This window comes from Rutidosis leptorrhynchoides, chromosome 5 (genome assembly GCF_046630445.1).
Source record: "Rutidosis leptorrhynchoides isolate AG116_Rl617_1_P2 chromosome 5, CSIRO_AGI_Rlap_v1, whole genome shotgun sequence".
Classification (NCBI taxonomy): Eukaryota; Viridiplantae; Streptophyta; class Magnoliopsida; order Asterales; family Asteraceae; genus Rutidosis; species Rutidosis leptorrhynchoides.
The window spans coordinates 22,460,895-22,479,961 of NC_092337.1; the positions used below are offsets into that span (position 1 = coordinate 22,460,895).

At 33.9% G+C, this 19,067-nt stretch overlaps 1 long non-coding RNA gene across 1 annotated transcript in view; it reads right to left on the bottom strand.

Annotated features, from left to right (window-relative positions):
* Window positions 1–6,503: 6,503 nt before the first annotated feature.
* LOC139848018 (uncharacterized) overlaps window positions 6,504–19,067 on the bottom strand; it is a 60,344-nt gene continuing 47,780 nt past the window's right edge. The window contains exon 7 of the long non-coding RNA XR_011759781.1: window positions 6,504–6,536. This is a non-coding gene — a long non-coding RNA (uncharacterized lncRNA). The remainder of the gene's footprint in view (window positions 6,537–19,067) is intronic.

A 19,067-nucleotide genomic window follows, 5' to 3' on the forward strand; every position in this document is an offset into this window, starting at 1 on the left:
CAAACTTCTTAATGGTACCAAGTTTCCATCATACGAACTCGTATTCTGCAACTTTCTGGTAACTCACGTAAATTCAAGATTCATACGCGTAAGGATGACGACGAGTTCATTAGTCACACTTGTTCGGGAACTCTGTCTCCCAGATTGTTATTCGCCACCGTTTCAACTTACTATCGGTGTCACACCGGTGTTTCTGACTATCTACCACTTCTTGTTACTACCATCACTACTCTAGGTGAGTATCGTCATCAACACTTATCACTACGGTTGCTTATTATTTGTTATCATGATTTGTTACACTTCTCGTACTGAAATACATTATTGTTTGACTTGAACCGCATTGACGTGAACAATCATTTATACACTTCCCTCGGGAAACGTTTCTTCATAGTTGCACAAATTCTTTCGATTAATACGAGTCACGTCAGAGATGCCGTTACACTTTGTTCATTTTAGATCTTCACGGTTACACGAAATCGAATCCATGGAGTGATGTGGGAATGGAGGTATGAGTTAGCGTAATATAACGACACTCGATCAACGTGGTTATATTACGGTAATTCATACCAAAGTTCTAATGACACGTGATGGTGGTTGGACTCGATCAACCTAATCACCACCATGTGCCATGTACATGACTTCATTTTTCTTGTTTGAACATCCGAAAACTCCGAGAATACTGATAACAATCATACCAGGGACACCTCTTCGATTATTGTCGCACCATATTTATGCTTCCGAATGAATGACAAATTCTTTCGACTTCAAACATATGTTACACGTTTATACTATCTCGTTTTCGCACAGTTTTATCGACGAACTACAATATACTTGTTATGCTCACATCGAGGCGGAAACTTCTCTCGCATTACACTCGTACTTCTGAATAAGGAAATCTTTTATTCTAAATTCTCAATGGAGAGAGAGACTCTTCACATTATACTAGTATTCGCCTCGAGGGTGGATAGTCCTAACGAACGTTTTCGAAAACCGATAAATCTTTCGCGGCGCGAAATTCTTGAGAAACAGAAACGTGTTCCAACAAACGTTTTCAAGTCCTAACAAACTTTTTCAAATATACCTTAAAGAAATGTACCTCGTTTCAGATCGAGATCCTCGTTTCACTTCTAGATTTCGGAGTGCCTTACAAAAAGCCTCGGGACCACGTTTAGACATGAGTACCGCGTATCATCCACAAACCGACGGACCAAGCAAACACATGATTCAAACCTTGGAAACCATAATACGAGTTTGCATTATCAACTTCAAATTTACTTGAGAAAAGTTTTTGCCTTTAACCAAATTCTCTTACAACGATGGTTATCATTCAAGTCTTAACGTCACACTTTTTGAAATCTTATATGACCGGAAACGTCATTCTCCTTTTGTGGAACCAAGTAAATGATAATCAAGTCACCGAACCCGGACTCATTCATGGAGTAATCGTTAAAATCGTTCCAATCCGAGAAAGGCTCGAGACGGCCCGTAGTCGCCAAAGGAGCTATGCCAATGTTAGACGTAAACCTTTCGAATTCCATGTGGGAAACCGCGTAACGATAAAAGTCGCACCTTGAAAAGGTGTAGTCCGTTTCAGAAATGTAGAAAGCTAAATCCAATATTTTAATCCTTTTGAAATCTTGGGGCGTTTTGTACCCGTTGCTTACCATTTCGATCTTCCGACTCGATTGAGTCCCGTTCATCCTACATTCCACGTATCAAACTTACAGATGTGTCTTGCGAAACAAGAACTTATTATTCCTTTTGATGAACCTACTATCGATGACAAACTTTCCTTCCTAGGAGAACCGGTTGAAATATTGACTCGTGAAATCAAACTCTGAGACGACGTGAAATCCCGACTGTCGAAGTTCGTTGAAATGCCCAAGGGAGTACCCTCACTTATTCATAGAATTTACAACGCAAGATCTCGAGGAAGAATCAACAACTACTACTTCCAACTAAATTTCGGGACGAAATTTCTTTTAAGGTGTAGGTAATGTAACATCCCGCGTTTTTCCGTTAAATTTATTTTAACGCCGTCTTTTTTTTTAAATAATACCTTTCGTTATTTAAATTCGTAGTTTCCGTTGACTAACGTTCATAATAATCCCGTTATTTAATTATAACATCACTCGTTTACTCGAGCGTTTTTAAAATATTCGTTTGGTTATTTCCCGCACCCGCTTTCAAACTTGAGGGACCAAAGTTGCAAAGGGGCCTAACAAGTCAACTAGTCAAACCCCACTCTCCACCATTCATTTCACTCCATCCTCCACCTCCCCATTTTCTCTCTACTTCCATTTTATGAACTCAAACACCCAACTCACAAAATCATCATCTAAATTCGAATCAAGAAGCAAACATCAAAACAAATTACATTTTCATGATCCTCTCTTCATCCTCTACATTTTGGTACCAATTTCATCTCGTTTGGGTAACATTTCTAAAACTCTAGATTTCTCTAAATTCGTGTTTTTGACTTGAAATGGTGTTAGTTAGTGTCTATGGCTCGTGTATAACATGAATATATGTTTTGTTTGCTCGATTCGTTGTTTTGAGTAACTAGTTTGAACATTTGAAATGGGTGTGCTTAATCTTTGATTTTGGATGAGTTAATGTTGTTAATTTGTTAAAGTTCATGTTTTAATTGTGTTACTAGTATCACGAGCTTCGTTTTGATGCGTAGGTTGAGTAAGAAAACTTCAAACGCATGATTATTGATTTTTGTGAATTTTGGTTAGGGTTTGATAGACTTAAAACGAACTTTTGATGTTTCGAATGCCATGAAATGTTATTAGTAAGTGTTTAGTTGTAATGTATGTTTCATTACCTTCAAAACGGCATATCATATGTGTGAATTGGATTCCTGAATCTTAAAACGCATTTTGTAAACTTGAAACGATGATTTTGAACATTTAATGATCACTTGACGAGATTTCTGCTATTGTAAATGATGTTTTTGCTTGATGAAAAGTGGTTAGTTGTATTCCTTATCAAAATACCTTTCCAATGATATAAGATACTTGTTTTGGATGTTTACGGTTTATGATTTATGTGTATTTGAAGTTGGATTCGTGCTTGAGTGTGAAAACTGCCAGACTTGCTGATCAGTTATATGGAGCGGCGCGCCATTTGGGTCTGTCCCAACTACTTTTTGTTTTTCACGTTTTCACCCCCGCTTACTCGTAACTCCGATTAACATGAAACTTGGCAAACATGTTTATATATACTTTTAAATCATGGGAAAATTGTCGGATACCCGACCCGACCCCGTTGACTTTGACTTTGACTTTGACCAAGTTTGACTTTTAGTCAAACTTAACCAAACACTTATGCAATCGTTTTAATCGTATTTTATACTTGATTCTTGCATGAAACTTGACAACGTGATTCACATGCTATACTAATCGAGTCGTAACAAGCCATAGGACTAATTGAACACATTTCGCCCGACCTTGTGTCGTAACCGGTTAATTGATACAACTTACTTGTTTAGGTCAAGGCTAAGCAACTATCATGCACACGTTTACCTTGTGAAGTACTTTTATACTCGTGCACTCGAGGTGAGATCATAGTCCCATCTTTCAAACAACTTTTATGCTTTAAACTATGGGATGAGAAACATATACGTATCATACTTTTACACTTTGAACACAAGTACGAAAATGAACATTCCACGTACGGGTTTGAACAAAAATCCTCAATTCAATTATCATTAGTTACACTTGCAGGATGTAAACGAGAACTTATATTATGTGATCACATGGGCTTGACGAGCCTCATTCGGACGGTTCGCTACCGTTAGCGGATTAAATATATTTTCGAGTATAGTGTATGTTCTAACACTACGTAACAGGGTACAAAACAGTTAAGTTTGATAATTGGGTGCCCGCGAAACAAACAACAACTTTGGAATGCAAACGATTTTGATAATCATCTTATATTAAATCTTGTGGTTCAAATACAACGTTTAATAAAACACCTATGATTTCACCAACATTTTTCGTTGACAGTTTTCTATATGTTTCTCAGGTTCATACATGGCTATTTGATACATGCTTTCGCGTACACTTGTACTTGCTTGGGGTCAAGCATACGTGCATACACTTTGATTTCTTGCTTGGAGTCAAGCATGCATGCATGCATGCATGCATACATACATACATACATACATACATACATACATACATACATACATACATACATACATACATACATACATACATACATACATACATACATACATACATACATACATACATACATACATACATACATACATACATACATACATACATACATACGCTAGTGATAGCACCTTTGGATTCAAACTTTTGTTTACATACTTACGCTATTTATAGCAACCGTGATTTTTCAACTTATATTATGTCGCAAGTTTATTTCATTTATACATTATACTTTTGTAAACTTAAACTTATTGTCGAACCGTTTGGTAAACTAAACTTTGCAAGTCTTGTACTTTTCAAATGAATGCGACGTAATTTTGGTCAAACGAGTCTCATATAGGGACTACGACCACGTAACGGGACCTAAGTTAGCGGCGCCGTCAATGACGATTTTGTCGGGTCGCCACAGATTTTACGTTCAATGGTAATAAACGCATTGAAAATGGGTTTTCAGAAAACAAATCGGTTTTAATTTGATCAAAAATATTTTCTCGTTCAAGCTCGAGTTTAGATATCATTGAATTCCATGAGTTTGAATTCTCAATCTTTAAGGTCAATCTCAAGGATTGAGTAATATCAGACTTAAAAGCTGATTTTTGATCTTTAAGGAGATTACCCTTTCTGGGGATCTGATTCATTTGTCTTATAAGCTAATTTGCACGGTGCCCCCTATTGTACGAGACAGATCATCTCATGGTTAGGATAAGTCTGACCATTTAGCGACCCTGTTTGATGCCAAGGTCCGTGGATTTCTAGTTGATTTTTGAGAAAACTTTTCAAGGTTTTTCGTAGACTCTACAACTGGTCTGGACGACAACTTCCTGACCTAAATCAAGAAGTGCGTGTCTTTTTCGGAAGACTTTACTTTATTTTAATGATGGAATTGATTCATCGTGTAGATCCATCTTTCTTTCAAATATATTACAATTTACCGGGTAAAACAGTTAATTTTGTCCAAAACAAAAGTATCTTCAATTATTTGTACAAAAATATGTGACATATGTTCTAAATAACTTAGTAAATTTTTCCCACACTTGGCTCTTATTTTCCTTTCTTTGCCTTTTTATTTTCCTCTATTCCATTTTAAATGAATTCTAACATTTTAGGTTGTTTCTCAATTTATGTCCTTTCTGAGATAACAATAATTTCGGTATTAACACCTAGTTTTATCGTTCATAAATATGTATAAACATGATTTTGAGTTCATTTAGTTGAAAATTTTGAAAATTTTTACTAGAATTGGGTAGTCAGTATATAAGACTAGGGCTGTTCTTTATTATCAGAGAGCACTAGATTCTAATACAACTACTGCGTTACCAGTATTTTTAATGGTAACCAAGTGTTAAAAATTTTAAAAATCCGAAAGAATTTAACCCCTTCCCACACTTAAGATCTTGCAATGCCCTCATTTGCAAGAAATCAGTAACAATTTAAATTATTGAGGGTGATTAGCGTAGAAAAATGATTAAATTTTACCAAAGTTTCCAAACATATTGGCGTTTATTTGTCGAATGATAAATGGTGCATTCCGTCTTGTTGTTACATCACATTTGTTTTTCGTTTTGTCGTCAAAATTAGTAGCTTTTGCTGAACTTAAATAAATAAAAATAATAAAAAGATAAAAATCATAGAAATCACCAACGGGAACTGTATCAATCTGGATAGGGGTTCCAGTTCATGTCGTCGGTCGGGTTCCACGGTTGGTTATAGGTGTACTGGTAGGCCTGGTTAGGGTCGTAGAGAGTAAATGGTGGTTGCATATCGGGCTGGTGTGGAGGATAGTAAGCAGGTCGGGTCGGTACGTAGTTATTTGGTACCTGAGGTGATAGCTGGCTCATGATCTGATGCTGATGATAGAGCTGGCTCATGATCTGATGCTGATGATAGTGCCATCTATCATGCTGTCATTGCCTAGAATGCTCGTACACATTCTCGGCGTGCCACTGCTCGAACTGACTATGTCTAGCCTCGTTTGTCATTTCTACCTCATCTATACGATGGTAAACGTCAGTAATAGCCTCCCTAATGACATCCCTAATTTAACAACCCGTCAAAGTACACTTGACGACCATCGTTATCTTGGTCCCACAGCTTAATCATAACTCTATATGAATTTAATAAATAACTTTGAATTCTTTGTTTAAAAATGATTTTCTATAAAGGAAATCTACCAAAATATGTAAGTTTAGAAAAACCATACATTATTACTTAACCAAAAGTTGACCAAAACAAAGTCAACAACATTCACTGTTAAATGTATCAAAATAGAATGCAAGTTATTGTTTAACAAAAGCTGCCATCATAAATATGCAGACTCTCTAAGCACAGCGGAAGCAATCAATCATGAACCTGAGAATAAAACATGCGAGTAACTGTCAACAAAAATGTTCAGTGAATTATAGGTTTCATATTGCAAACAATATTTAATTTAAACCATAAAAATTTATGTTTGAAAACATAAAAACCCCTTTTTGGACCACAAAATTATATGCTAGAAAACATATAAAAACATTATTCCATTTTTCGTGAGCCACCTGGTAACCACTTAACCATTTATTTACCCTTGCCAAACACAATAAATAATATACACCTAACAAGTGTATCTTCAACTAAATACGAAGTACTAAACATTCCGATTATAAATTGCTAGCGCGACTAGCTCGAAATGGGGTTGTCAAACCCGATAGATCTATCCGTAGGATTCGCGTTCAGCAGTAGAAACCAGTGATTACAGTTACCAGACTAGGGAATATTTTTGTTCAACCCACAATGAATAATTTAAACCAACTTCCACATGTGTCCAAAAATATAAAATAAATTGCATGTATTCTCATCCCAAAAGATTTAAAATAGAAAAATGGGACTATAACTCACCTTAATAGCAAACGAAGTAACCATACAAATAAGCTAACAGCAATCGAAGTAAAGTGATCAGAAATGATCACAACGCCGACCTATAAATAAAGCAGGTCAATATAAATAACTAACTTAGGTCAAGTCTTAGTATGATAGCTATTGTACATGTTGCAAGTAGACATAGAACAATACTCGACATGCATCGGTTTGATCGGAACAGCGTACGGACACACACTTTCTATTTTTAGAAAGTTTCTATTTTTAGAAAGTTTCTATTTTTAGAAAGTTTCTATTTTTAGCAGGTTTCCATTTTTGAAAAGTTCCTATTTTTGGAAAGTTTCTATTTTTGAAAAGTTTCTATTTTTGGAAAGTTTCTATTTTAGGAAAGTTTCTATTTTTGAAAAGTTTCTAAATTTAGAAAGTTTCTATTTTTAGAATGTTTTAAGTTAGGAAAGTTTCCTTATTTAGAAAATCAACAAAAGTCAACTGAAGGTCAAAGTTAACCGAAAGTCAACTCAAAAGTCAACCTCGGTCAAACATAGTCAACATTAATTTTAAAAGTATAAGTTATAATAATAATATAAGTTATAATGTTAATTAAAGTTAAATATGTATAATTATGTCATAACATAAGTTTAATTAAATTAAAATGAATTATTAAAGTTAACATAAGTTTAAATGATATATTTAATAAAACATAAGTATTTAATTAATTAATTAAATATTAGTCATAATATAAGTATTATTAATTAATAATAAAATTTAAATCATATCATAAGTATTATTAATTAATAATGAATTATTAATCATATCATAAGTTTCTAATTATAATTATTAAATCATAATTATTTAATAATTAAATTATAATTAAATAATAACTAAACCTTATAATAATTAAATAATTAATTAATCCTTATTATAAGTCTTATTATAATAATTTTATAATATAAATTTAATACTTATCATAAGTATTTTTCATTAATAATAAAAGTATTATTAATCATCAGTTTAATTAAAAGTTTAATTAAATCATAAGTAATAATTAAATGATATAATAAATATATATCATTAGTCTTAAATTATAATAATTACTTTTTATATCATAAGTAATTTAATAATAATGAAAATCATTATTTATATCATAAATTTTATTTACTAACCATAAGTTTTAATCAAAAGTTCATCGGGTCATAACTTGAGCCCCGGGAATCAGTTTTCGGCGAGCCTTATATATATCTTCGCCTAACCAACCCACCCGACACATTAGTGTGCTCAAGAACATCCCAAGAACAGTCACCAAGTCGTGACTTACAGCTCTTAATCAGTTTGGACCTTTAATCCGCTCGAAAACGTGTTTTAGTCATAACGGGTGATACGTGGCTCGGATTTCGATGACCCGAACATGAAAGTTCATCCCATCATCAATCCTAACACACTAGTACACCCTAAAGACCCTAAAAATGGTCACAAAGTCGGACCAAACCTGGTTCAATTCGTTTTCATAGTTTAATCTCCACATAACACCATTTTAATCATATCCTAAGCTCCGGGAATCGAAATGACATGAATCCGGAGTCTAAAATTAATGTCTTGGTGAGAGGAACTCATCTAGATACTTTAATTTCACTTTTATATCAGTTACATAATCAGAAATGAACTAAAATGCTGCTGTCCCAATTCAATCAAACCGAAAACATATATATTTGAGCATTTCTACGCATACAATCATCAATACAATAACATATAATCATCATACTATCAACATAACATCAAAATATAGAAAATATAAGAAAAATTAAAAATCTAGGGTTAGGGTTTATACCCTAATCAAGAATCAAAAGATGTAGTCGCGTAGAGAACGAAGAGTAGAATCCGATTATACAAGAAGCCCTTTGATCCAAGCTATAATTGAATGAAGATGAGGATGAGAAGTAGTGGTGTAGGTGACGGCTAAGGATGGGAGAGGAGAGGAGAAGATGAGAAAAAAAAATGATTAGGTTTACAAATGAGGGAAGTAGTGAGGTATTATGATCTAATGCCTCAAGTTTAGCCAAAATGCACCAAACACCCCTCCCCATGGATGTGTTGGCCAAAATTTTGGTAGGATGGGCCCCTTAGTGGGCCAAATTTGATAAATGCTTAATAACTTGTGGTCCGAATGTTCGAACGAAGCCCGAAACGCGAAAACATCGCTACGCGATTGATTTTTCGGAGAGATAACAAATACGCGACGAATAAAATATATAAACACTAAATATAAACATATGACATTAAAATATCATATTTAAAATAATTAGGACTAAAAAAATCCCAAAAGCTTGCCCGTTGGTTTGAAAACTGAAAAGATTCGCCGGATAAAAATCCGCGACACGTAAAAACGTATAACTTGAAATATGAATACAAATATTCATATAACACATAATAATTAATATATTATTACTAAAATAATAATATAGATCATAGAAATGACATGGAACGAATAACAATTAACGGTCGTTAAATAATTAACGGTAAAAGATAATGGAAAAAGTAGGGTCGTTACACCTAATGTCATACGGTTCCTCCATTTTCTCATCTGAACCTCTCTATACCTGTGGATGACGACAATCATATGGTACTTCCTGATTGTGTCTGCTCTTTAATACCTTTGCACCCTGATAAACCTTCAATCCTAAAGTCTCAACCTGTTCCCTGCACACCATCAGTGGACCCCCTTGATCCCTATCTACACCCAAATACTCTCCAATGAGAGTAACAAAAATACCTCCTCATATTATTCCCCCGTCCTATATTCATGCCACCATTTTGGACAGATAAAAACCAACACAGTAGGGGATATTAACAACGCTTCTAGTGTTTCGAATACACTTAAGGTAAAATAAATCATGTAAGGTCATCTTCTCTTTATTTTTACCTCTTTGTGTAATCGAATTAGCTAAAAATCTATGTATAACACGAAGCTCTGCTTTGTTAATATCTAAATAGGAGTGTCTTCCTTCCAGCGTAAAAACATTATAATTTGACATACGCCTCCAGACGGCGTCCGTGTCAAAATTCCTATCTACCCTTTCACCATGATAAATCAAATTTGTACAATCAGGTAGTAGTAATTCACCAGGAGTGTAAATCTGTAAAGCCCTGGTCATGTCCAGCATGGACATCCTATACATCCTACGGCCAAGTAAAAATCTAAGAAAATTCCTATCATCTAACCTAACTACATCCGCATCAAGTGATATAGTACTCATAAGCTCAACACACCACTCTTTATATACAGGCCTACGAATGGTGAATAAACGTTCCCAATCAGGAAAAGAAGAGCTGCCGTACCTTTGGATCAGATGTTGTCTAACTGAGTTAACTAGTTAGATCTTTTCAAAGGCTCCCAATCGATTACCCTCGGTAATTCTACATTTTTCGTAACCAGTTTAAATTTGTTACTTTGGTACGTCGGGTAATCACTCCAACTTCGATCAAATCTCAAATTGGGATGCAACTGTTCTTCATGAATCGTTGAGTGTTCTATTTTTGGATGAATCAGAAATTGTACTTAGGCATTAACATATTCTTGTTGCGGATCATAATACGGTATGTGTTGATCATTATGATATTGTTGTTCCTGTTGTTGTTCCTGTTCAGGTTCTGGTTCATATTGTGGCTCATATTCCATTTCTGGCTGTGGTTCCGGAGCAGGTTGCCTAGATGATGATGCACCATCAGTATCGGTATTTCTCTGCAAAACACATTAAACACAAAATTTGTGCATCCAAATATGCATTAGTGTTAGCAAAATAAAAAATTAAAACAATTACAATAACATGTTTAATCTATATTAAACGCATGCTCATTTTCACATTTTTATCAATTCTACACTTTTTCAAATAAGCATATATGAAAATGTTTACAAAGTTCATAAGCATTCTACTCAAATAACATGTCAAAATAATCATTACTGGCAATTAAACAAGTTTCAAATGGCATTTACATCAATTTAATCATGTTCATGAATTTTAGACCTTAAAAGTCTACTTTAATTCTCAAAAATCATGTATAGGATCAAAGTTTGGATCATTTAGCTACCTAAACATGTTACACTACTTAATTTAGAAATAATTCATGACAAAAATCGGCCATAACCTGTTTATATCAAAAAGCCCCAAATTGCTCAAGAACACAAACCCTAGATTTCTAAAAATTTTGAAGTTTTTGGCTTCAAATCATGTTAAATAGCATCAATCTAGGTTATACATACATAATATACTAACAATTTAACTCTAATTACACTAGAAATTAACAAAATTAAATTAGGTAAAATTTAGCTCAAGAACACTAAAACTGAAAATTTAAAGACTTTAGGGGTGAAATTTTTATCTTCCTCGAAAACTTCTGAAGAAATACATGATTAAAGCAGATTATAGCAAGAAATTTGGATGAATTTGGTGAAAAAATGAAGATTTTAGAGGTTTATGTGTGTGTATGCTCGTGTATGTGTGTGTGTTGAGTTATGAGACAGAGAGCAGCTCGCTGAGCATTTTGTTTCTGCCCAGTTTTTAGTGTCCATGCGATCGCATGGCTTTACAGGGTTGATGTTATGCGAGGTGTATATAAAATAGTTATTAATTTTAGCAGGAAATACTATTAAATACGATACAATTTTACACAAGATATTTATATATTTATAGAATGGATATACTTAAACCTTGCTACAACACTTATAGGCAGTGTACCTAATCGTACAGTAGTGTAGTTTTTAGTAAGTCCGGTTCGTTCTACAGGGAAATCTTTAAACAAAGCTCAACGCTATATTAGTTTACTTTTATAAAAATACAAATATATATAAGTAATATTATTATAAAGGGGGGTTTTTACCGTTTAATGACCGGTTTGTCGATTTTAAGACTTTAGTCGCAGTTAAAACCTAATGTAAAATATTAAATAAATAAAAGACTTAAATTAAAGCGTAAAGTAAATAACGATAATGAAATTGCGAATAATAAAAGTGCGATAAAATAAACTTACGATAAATAAAAAGTACGATAATTAAAAGTGCGATTAAATAACAATAAATAAAAGTAAATATGAAATAAAAGAATTATGCTTATTTAAACTTCCGTAATCATGATGTTTGACGTGTTGATTTTAGTTTTATGCCCATGGGTTAATTGTCCTTTGTCCTGGATTATTTAATATGTCCGTCTGGTTTTTGTCCATAACAGTCCATCAGTCATAAATATAAAGTGCGAGTGTCCTCATCAAATTATTCTTATACCCGAAGTTAAATATTCCAACTAATTGGGGATTCGAATTGTAACAAGGTTTTAATACTTTGTTTAATGAATACACCAGGTTATCGACTGTGTGTAAACCAAGGTTTTACTACTTTGTTAACAATTACACCAATTACCCTTGAATGTAATTTCACCCCTGTTTTAATTATTCTAGTGGCTATTAATCCATTCCCGTGTCCGGTTAAATGAACGATTATTCGTACATATAAATACCCCGCCCATCGTGTCTGATCGAGTGTATATGGTAATTTATAGGGACGCCCAATTGTAAATCTTTATATTAACATTAACAAACTTTCATTTAGTTAAACAAATATAAAGCTCATTAATAGCCCATAGTCTAATTTCCACAAGTGTCGTTCTTTTATCCAAACCCCAATTATGGTACAAAGCCCAATTACCCAATTTTAGTAATTAGCCCAACATCATGATTACTTCGTTTTAAATAAGCATAATAATAACTTAGCTACGAGACATTAATGTAAAAAGGTTGAACATAACTTAAAATGATTAAAAATAGCGTAGCGTTACACGGACAGAATTTCGACTTACACCCTTACAACATTCGCTAACATACCCTTATTATTAGAATTATAATTAAAATTAAAATATAAATTATATATATATATATAAATTTTACGTATGATAAGAGAAGAAAAAGATGATGATTTTGATCAGAATTCGGTTGGCTTTATAGGCAGTTTTCAATTTTGGGGCTCCGCGACTCGCGGTGAAAACCTCTTCAAACTCCGCGAGTCGCGGAGGTTACTTTTACAGCTCAGTCCTTGGAGTTTTTCTCTGCCGACGGTTTTTTATTTATAAATATAATATATATATAATTAATATAATTAATTATATATTATATTATATTTATATACATAGTTAACTTGTAATTTTTAATCCGTTGCGTCGAGCGTTAAGAGTTGACTCTGGTCCCGGTTCCGGATTTTCGAACGTCCTCGCGTACAATTTAATATCTTGTACTTTGCGTTTTGAATCTTGTACTTTTGTAATTTCGAGACGTTTCTTATCAATAATTGGAACCTTTTTGATTGTCTTTTGTACTTTTGAGCTTTTTGGTCGTTTGCGTCTAAAATTCGTCGAATCTGTCTTTTGTCTTCACCTTTTATTATACAAACGAATATCACTTGTAAATAGAACAATTGCAACTAAAAGCTTGTCTTTCTTGAGGAATAATGCTATGAAATATATGTTCGTTTTTAGCATTATCAAATATTCCCACACTTGAGCGTTGCTTGTCCTCAAGCAATATTGTCTTGAAATACTAGAATCACTTCTTTATTCTTCACACTTTGTACATCAGTGATTTCTATACGGCGGTATAAACAATGGTAGTAACGATATGGTCTACAGTCCCACATGACTATAAAAATTTAGATCCATTAAGGAAATTGGATCTTTATGAAAACATTTGATTTTTTTGAAATCTAGTTTTTACCCTAGATAAGTTTTCCGGAATAACCCTTTACCGGTGTTTGCAAAATATTTTTGTGGGTTTGGTGGGTTTCAGATTTGAAAATTTTAGCTCAAAACTTGCGGTTTTGTGTCACCCACTTGCTAACCTTGTATTTGGAAAGCAACACGTCCAGTTTACTTGTCCCGTATATTACCTTTCGGTAAACTACCGTCCGGTTGAAAGGAAAGCGTTGAACAAGCAACTGTTAAGGCAATGTCCCGTGACATGCTTTTGATTATGGTCTATAACGTGTCGGACGCAATTACTATCCTTGGTAGGAGCAATAGTAAAGCTCACCCTTATAATTTTTCGGTATGGCACAAGGTCCTGTCTTTGACCACTATGCAACCACCGTTCTTACGGTTGACACCCGATTTGGTTCAGGTGACCTAATGAATTCCAGGTGAATTTCTAGGATTTTACGTTCAATGGTAATGAACGCATTGAAAATAGGGTTTTCAGAAAACAAATCGGTTTATAATTTTGATCAAAATATTTTCTCGTTCAAGCTCGAGTTTAGATATCATTGAATTCCATGAGTTTGTAATTCTCAATCTTTAAGGTCAATCTCTAGGATTGAGTAATATCAGTCTTAAAAGCTGATTTTTAATCTTTAAGGAGATTATCCTTTCTGGGGATCTGATTCATTAGTCTTATCCAGCTAATTTGCATGGTGCCCCCCATTGTACGAGATAAATCCTTCTCATGGTTAGGATAAATCTGACCACTTGGCGACCCTGTTTGATGCTGAGGTCCGTGGATTTCCTGCTGATTTTAGTGATGACTTTTCTAGATTTTTCGTCAACCTACAGCTGGTCTGGACGACAACTTCATGACCTAAATCAAGAAGCGCGTTTCTTTTTCGGAAGACTTTACTTCCTTTTAATGATGGAATTGATTCATCGTGTAGATCCATCTCTTCTTTTCTTTCATCGGGTAAAACAGTTTAGTTTAGTCCAAAGCAAAAGTATTTTCAGTTATTTGTTACAGATATATGTGACATATGTTTAAAATAACTTGGTAAATTTTCCCACACTTGGCTTTTATTTTCCTTTTTATCGTCCTCTATTCCATTTTAAATGAATTTTGACATTTTAGTTTGTTTCTTAATTTATGTTCTTTCTGAGATAACAATAATTTCGGTGTTAAAACCTAGTTTTATCGTTCATAAATATGTATAAACATGATTTGAATTCATTTAATTGAAAAATTTTACTAGAATTGGGTAGTCAGTATATAAGACTAGAGCTGTTCTTTTTTTATCAGAGAGCACTAGATTCTAATACAACTACTGCTTTACTAGTATTTTTAATGGTAACCAAGTGTATAAAGTAAAAAATTTTAAAATCCGAAAGAATTTAACCCCTTCCCACACTTAAGATCTTGCAATGCCCTCATTTGCAAGAAATCAGTAACAATTTAAATTATTGAGGGTGATTTGTGTGAAAATGATTAAATTTTTACCAAAGTTTCCAAATATATTGGCGTTTGTTTGCTGAATGATAAATGGTGCACATCATTTGTTCATTCCGTCTTGTTGTTATTTCACATATATTTTGCATCTTGTCGTCAAAATTAGTTGCTTTTGCTGAACTTAATGCCAGTCTTTGAAAATGCGTTGTTTTACCCTGTTGTGTACATAAGATAAACTGCAAACATATATACATATTTTTGAAGTTTGGTATATTACCCCACATTCAAAAATTATTAAAATCTAAGAATAAAAGTTAGATAATTATAAATATGATTACAATATTAACAAAAGTATTAAATGTATCAATAATTACAAATTACAAAATAATAAAAAATAATAAGTAAACTAAGGATGATATTGGTACCAATAGGGGTTCCAGGCATAACCATAACTGCTATAGAATGCTTCGGCAGGGTCATACGTAGGATATGGTGGCTGCATCTCTATCGACCAAGGAGGGAAGATGGGTTTCGGTGTAGGAATATAGTTTCTACCTATATGTTGGCAATGAGCTATGATCTGGTTCTGATGAACTTGCCAATCTTCAAATGCTCTCTGTCTAGCATTTTCGTATTCCTGAGAAGCTATAAACCTATGCATTTCTTGCATCTCATTCCCCCCTCCTACATTACCTTGCTGCTGGTTTCTCTCCACCTGTGGATGTCTACCATGGTATCGTACTGCGGCGTTATTTCGCCTCTTCAAAACTTTCGCACCATGGTATACATTTAAACCTATAGTATCGCGGGGTTCCGGCTCTTCTAGTAATAATCCCCCCCGACTTATATCCACACCGAGATATTCACCAATCAAAGTAATAAAAATACCACCTCCTATTATGCTATGTGGTCGCATCCCCCGAACCATAGCTGATAAATAATAACCCACACAATATGGTATACTTACAGCGCTTTGTGGGTCTCGAATACACATATGGTAAAACAAATCCTGTTCATTTACTTTTTCCTTGTTTTTACCCCTTTGTGTAATCGAATTAGCTAAAAACCTATGTATCACTCTTAATTCGGCTCTATCAATATCCAAATAAGAGTAATTTCCCCCTTTGAAACGGTGATGGCTTGTCATTTGACTCCACACACCGTGTGTATCAAAATTCTCATCTATCTTTCTACCGTTTAGTATCAATCCTCTACAATCGGCAGACGCTAACTCCTCAGGCGTATATATACGTAAAGCCTGAGCCATGTCCAGTAAAGACATGTGGCGCATCGAACCGCCTAACAAAAATCTAATAAAAGAACGATCGGTTAAACTAGCTACCCGATCATTCAACTCTATACTACATAACAATTCTTCACACCATACTTTATATACAGGTCTACGTATGGTGAATAAACATATCCAGTCATTAAAATAAGAATTACCATACCTCTGTACAAGTAATTCCCTAATTGGCCCGGCCAATTCTACAGCTTCTAAGGGTCCCCATTCTATGACCCTCGGTACCTCAACAACCTTGGAATGAAGAGTATGCAAACCCCGTTGATATTTTGGATAATCTATCCAAAGTCTGTCAAATCTCAGGTTCGGGTGCAACTCTTCCAAGTGCATATCGGAAAAAGTCATGACTGGATGAGGTATATCTTGCTTGTAGTAGTTATCCACCTCCTGTTGTTCCAAATTCTCAGCAGGAGCATTGCGGGCTTGGGATGAAGATTCACCCCTTTCATTCTGCAAAACACATCAAACACAAATTTTGTGCATCCAAATATGCATTAGTGTCAGCAAAATCATCAATTATAATGACATTATCAATTTATATCAAACTTAAGCTCATTTTCATATTTTCATCAAATCTACACTTTTTCAAATAAGCATATACGAAAATGTTCGCCAAGTTCATAAGCATTCAACTCAAATAACATGTCAAAATAATCATTACTAACAATCAAACAAGTCTCAAATGGCATTATCTTTCAAAAATCAAGTTCATGAATTTTAGACTTGAAAAAGTCCACTTTAATTCTCAAAATCATGTTTAGGCTCAAAGTTTGGATCATTTAACTGCCTAGACATGTTACACTACTCAATTTAGCAACAATTCATGACAAAAATCGGCCATAACCTGTTTATATCAAAAAGCCCCAAATTTGCTCAAGAACACAAACCCTAGATTACTCAAAATTTGAAGTTTAAGGCTTCTAATCATGTTAAACAGCATCAATCTAGGTTATACAAGCATAATACATAAACAATTTAAGTCTAATTAAGTTGTAAGATTTTCCCTATTCGGGTTACCCGGGAAGGGCGAGTAATCCGACCCCATACTCTAGTGTACGCAGCCCATCAGGAATACTCCCTGGCTGTTTCCAACCCTTCCCTGGCCACCCCAAGAATTGAACCTGAGACCTCTTGCAAGGATCTCAGGGCCCCAACCACTTGGGCTACCTTGGGATGGTTTAAATTGGGCTACGTTTTAGTGGCGTCTTGACTGCCGCTCAGAGCCTAAATTGATTTCTCATGCGTGCTTTAAACCCATGAAAATTTGATTCTACCATTTTCATGGCGTCTCCCTTTTTTTTCTTTTTTTTTTTTTTTATTATTTTTTTATCTATATTTTTATTTATTTATTTTTATTTTTCTATTTTATTTATTTATTTATTTATTTTTTTTAACTTATCTTTAAAAAAAAAAAAAAAACAAAAAAAAAAAATTCTTTTTAGCCGGAGGTCCTCACGGAAGCAATCTCTCTACCTGGAGTAGAGAGGGGGATGAATTTCCCTTTCCTATAGGTGGAGAATTCCTTTTCTCGACTCGTGGTAAAGGAAACGACTTCTCTTCTAGTTTAGGGTAGAGGAAGGATTGTCTACATCTTACCTCCTCCATACCCCGCAGGCGCGGGATTGGGTATTGTTGTTGTTGTTGTTGTTGTAATTTAAGTCTAAAAAAAACATCAAAATCAAATTGGGAAAAAATAGCTCAAGAACACCAAATTTCGGATTAAATGGTGTTTAGGTGTAGAAATTTACCGTTTTTCTTGAGTAATTCTTAGATAGCATCCTTCTCAACATGATTTTAGCAAAAGATTTGGTGATTAACGGTTAAAAATTGGGATTTTTGGGGTGTTTTTGGGTGGTTTTTCGAAGTATTTTCGCTGTTATTTTTCGCAGTGTGTTTTTGTGGTTGTGGACTGATCAGTTCGGGTGTTTATTATTTTTTTTCTGGGTTTTGATCCCTCCGCGAGTCGCGGAGATTTCCCTTTCAAACTCCGCGAGTCGCGGAGTTTGCTCTTTTTTTTTTTTTTTTTTTTATAATCTTTAACTTATAAAACAATTAAGTATTTAATTTTAAAATTTTGTTTCCCTTGTTATTTAGGACGAGGTCGTTTCGGATCGATGTCCTAGTCCGTCCTTCGACAAAATTTTAAAATTTGTCTTTTAGTAGCGATTGTTTTAAAAGCTAAGATTTTTGGGTTTTTTCAATGTTTTTGGCATACTCTAATTCAATAAGATTAAAAATAATGATAATAAAAGTTCTCGTCCCTCCCTCGGGTAAAGCAATTTCGGTTCAAAGACCTAGTCTTCAACTTACGACGAATTTTAAAAATCATATTCTTAACTTAATGAGATAAAGTAAATTTTTGTTTTTAAATTCACACAACTTAAATATAAAATTCAAAATTTATATTAAAAGTTCACACCAAACTTAAAATTTGAAATGCATAAAATTAAAAATTTATATTTTAGAAATTAAAAATTCACACCAAACTTAATTTATAAATTTATAAATTCATACCAAACTTATATTATGGTTCAAATATTTAC